Here is a 14012-nt window from a genome sequence, read left to right on the forward strand (position 1 = left end):
TTCATTCCGCAAACATCTGTGACTACCCTACACCAACTACTGCTGGCCCCCTAGAAAGAAAAGAAATAACATGGGATGAATATTACTCCTATACAAAAAGTTCATGGTCATAATGTTAGTACAACAGATCTAAAAGTAAAAGTAAAATGCACCTGTATGTTTTAGCAAATAAAGAGTATTTAAGTTCAGATGCATTAAAATATAACATTAAATACCACACTCCACCTTAAAAAGTGTGTTGTGGGTAAAGAAACCAAAGCAAAAAGCCATTTCACTTCCTGAAAATCTCCTACTGAAGTAATGACAATGGCAGAAACAGAATTCTAAATCCAAGACCATGATCTCTTATTTTAAAAACATGCTATATTCCCTCCCACTGATATTGTGCTACTAATATGTTCTTCAAACAAAAGCTACTATTGACCACTACTTCTCAGTGATTCTATTCATACCCCTGGAGGTGATGTAACGGATAATCTCAGCATACCCAAAAGATGAACAGATGCCAAATACCAAAGAAGCTTTCTTAACATGGAAGAAAATATGTGACTCAAGGTTTGAGAAACACATTTCCTACTGGCAACCAGATATACAATGTGCCTATAAGCAGTCTTATTCACTGTAGCTTATTTTAAATAATCTAGCATGAACTAGTATCTCAAATGGTTTGTTGCCAAATGAAAGGTACATGAAAAGAAAAAGTCAATAGCTTCTTTATTTTTCCAAGTTATTAACACTTAAAAGTCAAATATTTGCTGCATCGATTTCGGAGAAAAGTTATTCAGTCATAGCATGATTTTAAGGGATAATAACCAAGATTAAATATGCCAATCCTAGGGTACCTGGGGGGCTCAGTCAGTTAAGCATCCAACTCTTTGATTTCAGCTCAGGTCACAATCTCACAGTTCACTGGATTGAACTCCACATCAGGCTCTGTGCTGACAGCGTGGAACCTACTTGGGATTCTTTCTCTCCCTCTCTCTTTGCCCCCCCCCCTCAAAATAAATAAATAAACTTTTTAAAAAATATGCCAATCCTTCCACTGATTTCTGAGTATGCTTCAGACAATTTAATCTCTTTAAAGAACCTTTGCTCTTAAATTGTCCAAAAACTCAAAACTCAGGAGTATAATACTTTTCTACTACTAAAGGAATTTATATGCCACTTGTAATTGAAAGATTTTTCAGCATTATCTATCTATTTGTTATATGATCTGGAAAAAGTATCTGAAGAAGGTAGAGAGGTCTTTGATAAGGAATTAGGATAAACCAGCACTCAATGCAAGTTTCCAATATATAATGGGGTTAAACGTTATTTCTTACTACATAGAGCAATGTTATACTTTGATTTCCTCTTAGAGTTACTTGTTTTTTCTTTCCTAGGGAAACCAGTTTCCATCCATGCATCACATCCTCCAACCTCAATGGCTCTCTTCTTCCTGACTGGAAGTTCCTCCTGGCTCTTCCTTCTTCTCCTACTGGTAACATCCTACCCACCTTTCAAGCCCAGCTCAAATCCACCTTCTCAGATACACCTTCTCTTACAAAACATTACCAGCTGAAATCCATTGTTACATCTATATTATTACACTCTCATTCACTGTTTTACAACTAACCTTCCACATTATGCCTTCCACTCCTGTTACCCAGGTGTGTGCGTGTGCCCTCTGAGCACCATACCTTAGATATCCAACAAAAGGTTTGCCAACTTGAACCGAATGATGAGTTTTTAAAATGTTAAAACTTAAATTAAGGATAGTCACACACACAACCTAGTTTAAAACTCAGTTAATATGCAGATCTGTGAAACTGTCTTAAATTATCCTTTTAGAGACAAGGAAACTCAGAATCAGGGAATTTTAATGCATGATCCCAGGGACCAAAACTTTTGGGTAATAGAACCAGGACTGAAACCCACAGCCTGGGCTCAAAGGCCTGCAGCATGGTGCTTGGCAGCGGCCTCTCAAGGTAGGAAATGGAATTCCACCCCCCAGAAGGTTTTATCTGCACTGGAACTCTTCAAAATTACCAAATGCCCTAATCCATATGCCATTTTTACTCACAATCGCCCTGTGAATGACATCAAATGACAGCAGCCTATATAATAAATAGAAGGAAAAGGAATGACTGGGTACTAAGGAGGTAAAAATTTCTTCAAATTATACCACACTGCAAAAGTACACATCTACATTCAATAAACGTAAATAAGCTACTCCCTATGTTAGCATATTGTGTTCTCACTTATTCATTAATTTCTAGTCTACAAAAAAAGCAAAATAACCATAGAATTTTGTCTGGACTCTTTATGTTGAAAGGAACCTCTAAGATCATCCTGTTCTACTCACTACTTTATAGATGAGGAAACTGGGCCCAGAGTGAGTAGATAGGCTCTAGGTCATATTATTATGAAATGAAGGCAAAGATGAGAACCTGGCCTCCTGAGGCTCAGCCTAACTGCTTTCCCACTGTACTGGCAGAACTCTATACGTATTTCTAGAGAAGCACTAGAAGTAGGAACATACGAAAAGAACCTCAAGATACTTAGGCCTTAGTTTAACAACCTAAATTTTATGAAGAAACTGAGGCCAAAGTAGCCAATATCATTTTGCCCAACTTTTAAAATTGTTTTCAATCAGTTCAGTGAAAATCCCCCCCTCAAAATATTAAAAATATATTAGGATATAAAGAAAATTCATCACAGTAACTGACAGAGCATCTCTGTAGAAGCAGCATCCTTTCCTCCTTCTTAGATTCTCCACATATCCTAAAAAGACTGTCATAAAACCTATCTGATGATAAACATAATCTCCTCTATCTTTAACCATGTCTGAAAACAAGACAAATACCCCTAATTACATCCTAGCGAAGTTGTCTTTTTATAAGAAACAGAGATTAATGAACCAAAAGAAAAAGTATATTGACATGTGTCTATTGTATAAAATAATTTTAATGTCACTGAAGTAGGGAAGAATGGTATATTCAATCGTCGCTTGATTTTTTGATAAATAATCACAATATACGTTTCATTTCTACTCAGGTCTAGAAGTTTCTACGTGTAAGATTAATCAATAGAACTGCAAAAATTAAAAATTTTCACAAGATTTTTCTATCAAGAAAGTATCTACTTCTTCCTGGCATCTCTATTTTAATATCATGAGCAAATAATCCTTCCACAAATATAACATTTCCAAGCCTTTTCTTACATTTAAAAGAAAAAGTTTCAAAAGGGACACACCCTGTAGTTGAAAGGCAGAACCACACACCCTTCATTTCCCTCTACCTCTTTTCAATTCAGCAGCAGCCACACAAATTCCAACACAAGGGGAAAGCGACTTGGTAACGTCAGAAGTAAAGCAGGCACATTAAAACTAGAATCTAAAACCAAAAAGATTCTAGGACAACAGGAAGTAAAACCATGATAACAAAGAAAAGTAGGAAAACACCAACAAGGAATTAATTTTTAAAGTCAACACAGTGTTAAGTGTTCTGAATTCAACTCAGTTCACACTGCTCTACTCAAGTTCTTTTCATTACCATGAGAGGACATTGTCCTTTTAAAATTTAAGAGTAATAAAAGTACTTCTGCTTATTTCAGCAGAAACGTACCCAAGACAAGGAGGAAGGCAGAAAAAAAAAAAAATGGACTGTTTGGGCACTTTTTCCCTCGACCACAACAACTGTTTTTCTATCTACGATAGAGGAAACTCTTCAGTATGGAAGGAGAAAGCAAATAAAAGGAAGAACTGTAATTCTTGAGCCTGTGCCAGTTTACAGTATTTAAAAAAAAGAATCTGCGCCACAGCTTGGCGGTCGGCCATATTTACAGTAAGCTATCAGAGTTTTGCCCAACAGGAAGAACAAAGGACTCAGTGTAGTGCTGCTGGTTTTGTGTGCTTCAAACACTGTACAGAGTAGGAATGCAGGTCCACGTGCAAAAGACCCTTTGCTTTCTGTAGCTCTGTCTCTCCTCAAGGACTCTCAAAACATGGTCAGAGTCTACAAAAGGCCAAGAGACAGCTTACTGCCCTAAGAGTTTTAGCTTAAACTTTAAACAACCATTTCTTTTACTTTTAAAAATACAACCTATTAATTCAGCTTGAACTTTTAAAGTCAAAAGCTTTAAAAGCACGTGATGTTTAACAATATAGGTAATTCTATCTTCCAAGAATAGCTAACCCTGAAAAAGAGCCCCGGGTACAATTTTCTTGGTGAGATTTAATATATATTTCTTCCATTATATGATTAGAAATTTTTAGCAAATAAGTGGAGTGAATAACACCAAGGAAAATGATGTTAGGGACTCAATTACTATTTTAATACAGTGCATTCCTAGTTTATCTCCAGATAAAAATAAAAATTTAAAGGTACAATTTTATGACTGCAGTATTAAAATCAGCAAAAACTCTTTTCCCTCAAAGTTATATTTCTTTTGAAACTTTGCCCAAATATATTGTAAATTCAAATTTGTGTTGAAATTTACATATTTGCTAAGGTCAGACTTTTTTTTTTTTTTAATCCTAAACCGACACAAAGGACAACACATCTCTGATTGAACTTTTAGTTTTCTCACTGATATTTTGTTCTACTGGGGTTTCCTAAGGAATATGTAAGTATTCTCAACTATTGTGAAGCTCTTCTCAAAGGTGAGGGGACAAAAAAGGTAGTTTCATCTAAACATAGATGCTGTCCAGAAAACAAGAAAAGCAGCTGGCTCTGGGTCAGAAGGAACACCAGCAGCTAGAAAGAATTTATGAGGAGAAAAGGTGTATTGAAAGAACAGATGAACACGGGAGAAGCAAAGCAAGAGACAGGTGATAATGATGTTGAGAGAAAAGTTAGTGCCCTAAAACTAATTATTACAATAGCTAGACGCTGGACACTTGTGAAGAGTCTGTAAACTGTGGCAGCCTGGAAGAGGCTTCTCGTCAGAGTCCGAGCAGCTAAGCAGAAGAATCCCCAAGGCAATGTCAGACACTTCTACAGAAGGGTAGTTTACCGAGATTTTATTTTTTGTTGTCTCCATTGTTTTGTTTCTTCCCTGTGGGGAAAAAATGGAGGAGAGAACTTCTCTGGGATACGGGCTGTAGAGCCTCTTGGTGCCCAGGAGATAGCAGGAGAGAGGAGTGGGTGCATGGTGCACATAGAGACCAGGCAGGCAAGGCACTGCATGGCAGCTGAGTGTCACTTCATATGGTTACAGGACCCGGGTGGTAAGACACACCAGCTATATGGGGGAAAGTGTAGATGGACAACCAGAGGAACTCCTCAAATGTCCTACTGTGTGTGCAATTGCTGGGTCCTTCCCATTGGCATGGAGGTGGCTGGAGGAACAATAATGAGTATGAGGTAGAAAGATACAATTTCCCTCCAATCTGGTTGCTTGGGGGCTCTTTAGAAAGAAGAAAAAGCAATTGAAAAACAAAAAGAAAATACTCATGCCTATCAGAACAGCAAAAACTTTTAACTCACTGATAACAGGGTTGCTAAGAGTGAGAAACAAGGAGGACTCTCAGACACTGTGGGTAGGACTACAAATTGTAGAACTTGGCAACAACTAGGAGAAAAAATAAAGATATTCGTACACCATGCCCTGTCAATTTCATTTACAGGAATATACTCAGAAAAACCTTTGTGCCACTGTATGTTTGCACAAGGAAACACAAAAAACATTCAATGCGCTAAGGTTTGAAATGAAAAATTACAAAGAATTCTCATCAAAAAGAAATTGTGCTCATTATACTACAATATGATGTGGCAATGAAAATAAATTCACTGAATCACCCTGTACAAGCAAAAGATCAAAAAAAAAAAAAAAAAAGATAAAGTAAGCTACAAAAGAATTCTCAGTATATTACATGAAAATTAAAAGCTGGAAAACAATACAAAAGAGATTAAGCAACTAATAAATGAAAAATACAGGATGAAGAATCTTTATCTCAATTTAATCATGTGTCTAAATTTAACTCTCTAGAAAATCTAGATAACTCTTTCAGAGTATGCATGTTATTTTAAAATAATTCTTACTTAAAAATTCAATTTAAGGATGTAAGCCAAGTATCCTTTATAACAGAAGTTCTCAAACAGAAGTGGTTAGGAATTCATCAATGAATCTAGGCAGAGATCGACCTCCTCCCCACCTCCGTGTGAGGAAGAGAGGAAAAGATTCAGACCCTGGTGTGCACATGAGCAGAGCAGAACACACAGCCTAACAGCAACACGTGCGGTGAGGCCACCCTCCCTGCCAGAGTCGCACAGCTGACAAGCAAGGCTGTCTCCGCGTTGAGAAATGAGATCTTAGAGAAGCACCAAGAAGGCGCCAGGAGAGTTGCTAAGTGGGATTTTCAAAGGGGTCTAATACACCATCACTTTATAAAAACTACTCAAGCTTCTACTCAGAAACAAGTGTTGATAAGAGATAACAGGCCAATTTAAAATAAAAGAAAAATTTTATAGTATTCTCCCATGTTATTTACTAAATAAGGAACTTTGATTTTCTAATGATGCCAATGATAAAAAGAAGAGACGCAGCGAAAGGTTCAAAGAATACTTTGGAAATCTACTTCAACAACTTTAAGTATATTAAGAAGCAGGGTAACCTTCAACCTGGCCTCTGTCCTTGTTCTGCCTCATAGATGCTCTCTTATTAAGTCCATATTTCAGCATGAAAATACTTTAATACCAACTAATACTCTATTTTCACCTAATCTGGAAAACTAAAATTGAGAATTACATGAAAAAGTTCACAAAAATAGATTTAAATGACTTTTTATGTTATTCAAAAAGGCATACAGGAAACTTAGGCTATCTTTGAAAAAATATAATGATTTAGGGGCGCCTGGCTGGCTCAGTTGGTTAAGCCTCTGACTCTCGGGTTTCCATTCAGCTCATGATCTCACTGTTTCAGGCCCCAAATCAGGCTCTGCAATGACAGTGCAGAGTCTGCTTTGGGATTCTCTCTCTCTGCCCTTCCCCTGCTCATGCTGTCACTCTCAAAATAAATAAACTTAAAAAAAATTTTTTTAATGTAATGATTTAGGGCAAATATAGTACCAACAGCACTACACATGCACGCAGTCTTTCTTCCCGTTTTTTTCATTGAAATATAATTCATATGCCATATAGTGCATGTTTTTAAAATATGCAACTCAGTGATTTTTTTTAATACATTCACCAAGTTGTGCAACCATCACTTCTAATTCCAAAATATTTTACCACTGTATCCATTAGCAGTCATGCCCCATTTCTGCCTGTCTCCAGCCCCAACAACCATTAACCTATGCTCTGTGTCTATAAATTTGCCTATACTGGACACTTCAAATAAATGGTATCAGATAGTATGTGGCCTTTTGTGGCTGGCCTCTCTCATTTGGCATAATGTTTTTAAAGTTTCATATATGTTGTAGCATGTATTAGCTCATTTTCTGGTTCAATAATACTCCACTGTAGAGCTATACCACATTTTGATTATCCATTCATCAGCTGATGAACATTTGACTTTTTGGCTATTATAAAAGAATGCTTCTGTGAACACTCATGTACAAGTTGTTGTGTGAACGTATATTTTCAGTTCTCTTGGAGCTTCTGGGTCATATGGTAATTCTACGTTCAACTGTTTGATAAATTGCCAGACTGTTTTCCAAGAAAGTTGCACCATTTTACACTCCTACCAGCAATGCATAAGTGTTCCAATTTCACCACATCCTCACCTACACTTGGTATTGTCTGTCTGTCTGATTATAGCCATCTTGGTAGGCATAAGTGACATCCCCCTGTGGTCTTGATTTACATTTCCCTAATTCCTAATGATGTTGAGCATCTTTTCAGCACACAGATTTTCACAATAAGAATTTTCCATATAGTTCAGACTGATCTAACAAATGCTGTAACAGTAACAATGAATAATTTTTCAATTCACATGTATTTTTTTACATTAGACCTCACTAAGTAGACTTACATACAATCAGTGAATATTCTGTGAATAAGAAAACTACTAAAAGATAATCAAAAAGTCAATCTTAAAAAATTACATACAGTGATACAAGGTTTTATACACTTATATACGTATAATAATACACTGTCCTTTAGCAAAAATGGTTGGTCAAAGGATCGTTAGGGTAAGAATAAGTCTGTAAAAAGCAGTTCAATATCTTACAGCAAAGTAGCAAATGGTGGCAGGCGAATGAGCCTACTTGTTTAAATGCCATTTATTATTTTTCTAGAAAAATGTACTGATTCTAAATAATCACTACAACGTTTCATCACTTGTAAAAGTTTCTAAATTGCTTTAAAGTTTACTTCTGTGACCTTTCTATTTGCTAGACCAAATATTAAATTATATTCAGAAACATTTCATTATTAAGTACTAGAAAATATACTCTGTCATATGACAAACTATATTACTGCCTACACTTGTGACATTTAAGACCTCTGTACAATAAAAGTATGGAACCTGATGTTTAAAACATGCAAAATTCAAACAAAATGCTTCTATTTTTAGAAACCTAAAACAAGGAAACAAAAACTCAAAGTAATGCTGATAGCAACTGTTAACTCACTTAGGTTACGATCACTTTTTAACTCATTTGGAAGATGCCCACATTATCATTTAGTAAATGACACCATGATTTTTTTCCACTGAAAGAACCAAGCCCAGTGAGCTGTGAACATTCTGTGTGTGTTTTAAATGTTCTGGTCTGACCACTCCCCCACCCACCCCCCACCCCCATATGATACTTCCAGCCTCTATACATTTGTCTGTGTAAGTCTCCTTGTCTGGAATTTTCCTTTCCCCGGTGTTCTTTTCCTCACCACTGCAATCTATCCAGATCCAACAGAGGCTCCATCTTGGATATAGAGATGTCCCGACTGCTCCTTCCACTGAGCAGTTACACCAAGTATCAGTGAGGGCAATTATATTCACAGGTAGGTAAAAGAAGCTGGATTCTGAAGGATTGACAATGACTCCCAGTTTCTAGTTTGGCTGACCGTGTAGACAGTCACAACCTGTTCCACATAAACCTTTATGAAGGTATGAGTCACGTCAAAGGCGACCGTCACCAAATTACAAGGCACAAAAGTAGTTGCAATCCTCTCTAGGATCTCTAGATGAGTTAGTTATTACCTATTCTACCTCCTCCTGACCGGACTCTGACCTAGGTATTAAGGATAAAAATAAGAAGATGGTCCATGAACTTAATAAATATCTAATATTATCAAGCACTTATTTTGTAATAGTTGCTCCACTTCCAAGTTACTACTTTTATTTATTTTTTAATCTTTTTAAGTTTACTTATTTTTGAGAGAGAGAGAGAGAACAAGAGCACAATCCCAAGGTGGCTCTATGCTGACAAGCACAAAGCCCGATGCGAGGCTCAGACCCACGAACTATGAGATCATGACCTGAGCTGATACCAAGAGCTGGACGCTTAACCAACTGAGCCACCCAGGTGCCCCCACACTACTACTTTTAATCTTCACAAAAGACCCTGCCATTGTACTCACTGCAGAGAGCAAACAAACTCAGAAGTTAAATGGTCTGTCCCAGCTCACAAACCAACCAGTACTCAGGCCAAGATCAAAAGACAGATCTGTCCGACCCCAAAGCCACCCACTTCAATGCCTCAAGCAGCTCAACCACTGAAAAGCATATGGAAGGTATAAAATAAATATTATGCAGATGCAATCATTATGCATTTATAGCATGTAAACGTAATGTCTACAGTTTCCATGATATTATACATTAAATAAGCTAGCCTGGATATTTTATTCTAATTTGTAACATCATCTCTTTTTAAAATATGCTATGAATGGCAGTCATCAGTTTAGTAGAGTTTTTACAACATAACCTGTTTATAGGTAACTAACTTCCTACTGCCAACCAAGAGATCTACTATGGAAAAAACCCATAAAAATCACTCGAAGTATTATTAAAAGCAGGACACAAGTAAGATCTTATAAATAAAGTAGGAATGCACGTAAAGCAGTGAAATAATATTACCCCTTCTCTCCAACAAAAAACCCCTGCTCCGTACTCATATTTGTAAAAAAATGTAAATGGTTAATGTTGCAATTTACTCAGAGACTATTTCAAATCCAGTTTATAACCACAAGTTCGTTTATCCAAAGTGTAAATAAGACAACCTATAAATTAGACAATAAGTAAACATACTCAGAATATTCTCAAAAATAAGCTATTACAAGAGTTAGAATATTCACAACCTGATTATTATATACTAACTTGTAGGTAGAATGAAATATCGTCATGCTGCATGTTTCATTATATTGTATAAAAAGTGGCTATAATAATATGAACTGAGGCAGTAATTCTGTATCATTTTCTAGCATTTTCCTTTCTGAGCTGAGAAAAAAATAAGCCTTAGGCAATGAGGATGGAGATAAATCTACTGTAGTAAGAGGCATTTTAACTTCATTTAAATCAAGACAACTTAGTTATAATTTTCTTATAGTCCAGCTTGTAGTAGCCTAGAAATTCCAATAGATCTTTATTTCTTTTAGAATCATTTCATACTTTTGCCTTTGGTTAACAATTATGGGTTTTCTATATTTTGAATGTATCTGAAATTAAACACGACAGCTTTGCCACAATTTTATGAAGTTGTATAAATGTTAAACAACAGCTGTTTGACTAAGGATTTACCATACCAAAATGTAAACTAACATCACCAGTGCAAAGGGCCTAAGTTTACAACTTTAATGCAATAAGCCAAGGACAGTTTGACTTCACAGAGTCTATAAATAAGCACCTTTAAAGCTGAATGACAGCAATAAGGAACTACATGCTTAGTAAAATGATAGGAATTTTTGTTGTTTTTTATGAACCAAGATTCACTGGCAATTTCTGGAAAGAAAAAAAATTTATGTAGATTACACTTGGCATGTATTATTCCACCATATTCAAAACAGAAATTAAATGATCATGTATGATAAATAATATATGTTTTCTATTACCAAAAATATTAAAAATGTAAAAACAAGTATCTTCTACATGTAACAGAAGCTAAAACTTTTTACAACATAAGAATACTTGGTAGTAATTCTAGATCTTATTTTTATACATATGTTTCACATACAGTATAAATCTTCATATTTATTTAAAAGCACACTGGATTTGCTTTGTAAGAAAGTACCGTGAGAATTGTAATATTAATGTATTTTTTCTAGATGTTACTGACACACACACACACACAAAATACATACCATATGGTCCAATCAACTGAATAAGTTTTTTTAATTAAAATTTTTTACACAGAACCTACTAATATTATGCACATCAACACCATGTGGTTTTGAACTTATCACTCAAGTCCAAAATTCAGTACACACTCTAAACAAACAAGAAACTGTATTTATACTTAATTTAATTCCCCAATCAAATACAGAGGATTTTCTTATTCTCTTTGGTGAAAACTACAGTTTTTTTTCTATGCTTTTATCAATTTTGTAGCCATGATGTTCTATTATCTGTTCTTCCTAAGATATCACATAAATGGAGAACTGCAAATCAATTGAATAAAATATTTAATCGCATTTTACGGTTTCTTTTTGAAATCAGTTGTCAAAACACCAGTAACTAGGCATACTGGTAACCAATCTGCAATTACGGGTCTTATATTAACTACAAAGGAACACTAAATAGTGTCAAAGGCCATCAGAGCAAAATCTGTCCAACTCTATTCATGGAGGCATCATCTCCCTGGACACCATTTTCTGAGGAGAGAAAGGAGATCCTAGATCTTGCCATGCTCATTTTATCAAAATGGAGGCACATTCCTGTGGTGTTCATGGCCCTTGAGAGGTTAGCAGACAGTCAAGTAGGAATAGCACACGGATTCAGGGGCCTGCATCAGACCCCAGAGATCCTCCTATGGGCCAGCAACACTGAGATTGCCAAAGGCAGGATCTGAGAAATAAGCTACCACCTAAACAGAGGAACAAATTCCCAGGAAAACAGACTTATCACATCACTATTATATAATAGGAAGAAACTCTATGCATCATGCGGCTTGTGCTAAAATGCTTAGTGATCTCATTCTTACCATAACAAATTATCTGCCAGAAAAGACCTTCAAGGTCAACCCTGGCAACAATTAAAAAATAATGAAAAGCATTTATCCCTAAGGCAGAGTTAGAATGTTTTAGTTTGAAGCAAGGTGCTGTATATTTTATTAGCTATAACTTGTTTAATTATTCATTGCAACTCTTCTTATATTCCATACAGAAACCTCAGGTTGCTCAGATTTCTATCTGAAATCCCCCTTTTTCCCCCTTATTCAAGGGCAAATGCCTTAAGAACCCAAATTTCTATCCACTATTTCCAACTGAACACAGAGCTATACTTGTTTAGAATCAAATGCTAAATTAAAGCCAGAAAGATACAGAGGGAAAGAGAGAGAAGGGACAGAGAGAAAAAGAAACGACAGGGAGACAGACACACTGTTTCATCATGATCCTTTCTGCACCTCGGCTGCGCACGCACCCCACCTCCGTCCCGCCTGCGTTCTGCCCTCGCCCTGTGGCGTTCTCAGTGTCCAGGACCCTCTGCAGCCTGAAAGGCTGGCTGAAGCATTGCTAGGGCACCTTCTAAAAACACTTCTGCGTGGCTGCCCATCAGTGATGCCACTGCTTCCTGTGCGGTTTTCGGGCACCTGCCACCCCTACGGAGAGAGCTACTGTCATCGGCTGATGGTCTGTGTCAGAGAGGCTGGACTGCCACAGGTGCTCTCTGCTGGAGGAGCCGGGGGCTGGTCTGCGCTGAACGCCCACGCAAATGAAGGAATGTTGTTGGTGTTTGCAAGCCGGAAACCGCCCTGATGCACATCTGAGAAGCAGTTTCCCTCATTCACATGAAATTGAGGAATTCCCTCCTCTCTCTCTCTCTCTCCAGCCCTGAACAGCAGTCCAAAAAAAAAAAAAAAAAAAAAAAATCCTACTTCAGCATCAAAATGAACAGGGCCATTCGCATGTGTGGTCACAGGTCCAAGCCAAGCTACAGCTGAGTCTCAAAGGGGTGACGTGCCTGAAAAACAGCCTATCCTAGCTTTCCATACGAACGAAAGCCCTAGAAGTAACCTGATGGCAATTTTTCATAAAAATGACCACCAATACTATATACGCTTAATCAACTTCACATGTGGGGATGCAGAAGAGAGCTAGATTTGGGGTCAAACTGAGGAAACTGTGAGCAAAAGACCCAGATAATCAAAACGTCTTTTACCTCAGAGGGATCACAGTGACTCATTCAATTCCCTAATTTTAGAGAAGAAAGGAGGAAGCCCTCATGCCAAGAAGAATGCAGTGATTTGTTGAGCATAACAAAGTCAGACATCAGCAGATTCAGGGCCAGACCCTGTGGTCTCCAAACACTGGGTCTGTAGCATTTCTACAGCACTACTGACTGCTTTAACTTGAGAACTACCTACAGTCAATTTTAAAGAGAAGGACTGTAGAAGGCTACCTTCTTTTTACTCTATTATTCCTTAGAGCTTTGCCTCATTCCTAAATCAAGGATTTAAAAACAACAACAACAAAAAAAAAAAAACAAAAAAAGCAGTTCTCTTCTACCTGCCATTTTCCTGGGCTGTGTCTCGGGTCCCTGCCATAGAAATCTCTACACACAGGGTTGCTGGATCCTTCTACCGACCTACTCCAGTTTACCCCCTTTATTCTTAGTGACACTACCCCTGCTTTGTACACAGCAGCAGTTCCCAGCTAACAAACTATATACCCCAATCTCTGGTTCAGCTATGGATGGCAAAGAGACTTAGCTCTGGCCAAGGAGATATAAGCAGAAGGCACCATTTGGAGCTCCCAGTTTTTTTAAGGGATACTTGACTGGTTTGTGCCTTGTGCTCTTTGCCTTTCACCTTCTTTGTTCCTCGGAGGATTGTGGAGGTCCAGCAGCCACATTGTCATCATGAGGCAGCAAGCATGAGGATGAAAACTGGATAACAAAAAGGAGGGCTGAACAGAAAGTCAGGAAGCTCCTCAGATCTC

At 37.2% G+C, this 14012-nt stretch overlaps 1 protein-coding gene across 4 annotated transcripts in view; it reads right to left on the reverse strand.

The window, feature by feature from the left end:
* The window catches only part of NR3C2 (nuclear receptor subfamily 3 group C member 2), a 351426-nt gene that overhangs the window by 280963 nt on the left and 56451 nt on the right, over nucleotides 1-14012 (reverse strand). The gene's annotated exons all lie outside the window — the stretch shown is intronic.

This window comes from Panthera onca, chromosome B1 (assembly GCF_046562875.1).
Source record: "Panthera onca isolate mPanOnc1 chromosome B1, mPanOnc1 haplotype 2, whole genome shotgun sequence".
Taxonomy (NCBI): Eukaryota; Metazoa; Chordata; class Mammalia; order Carnivora; family Felidae; genus Panthera; species Panthera onca.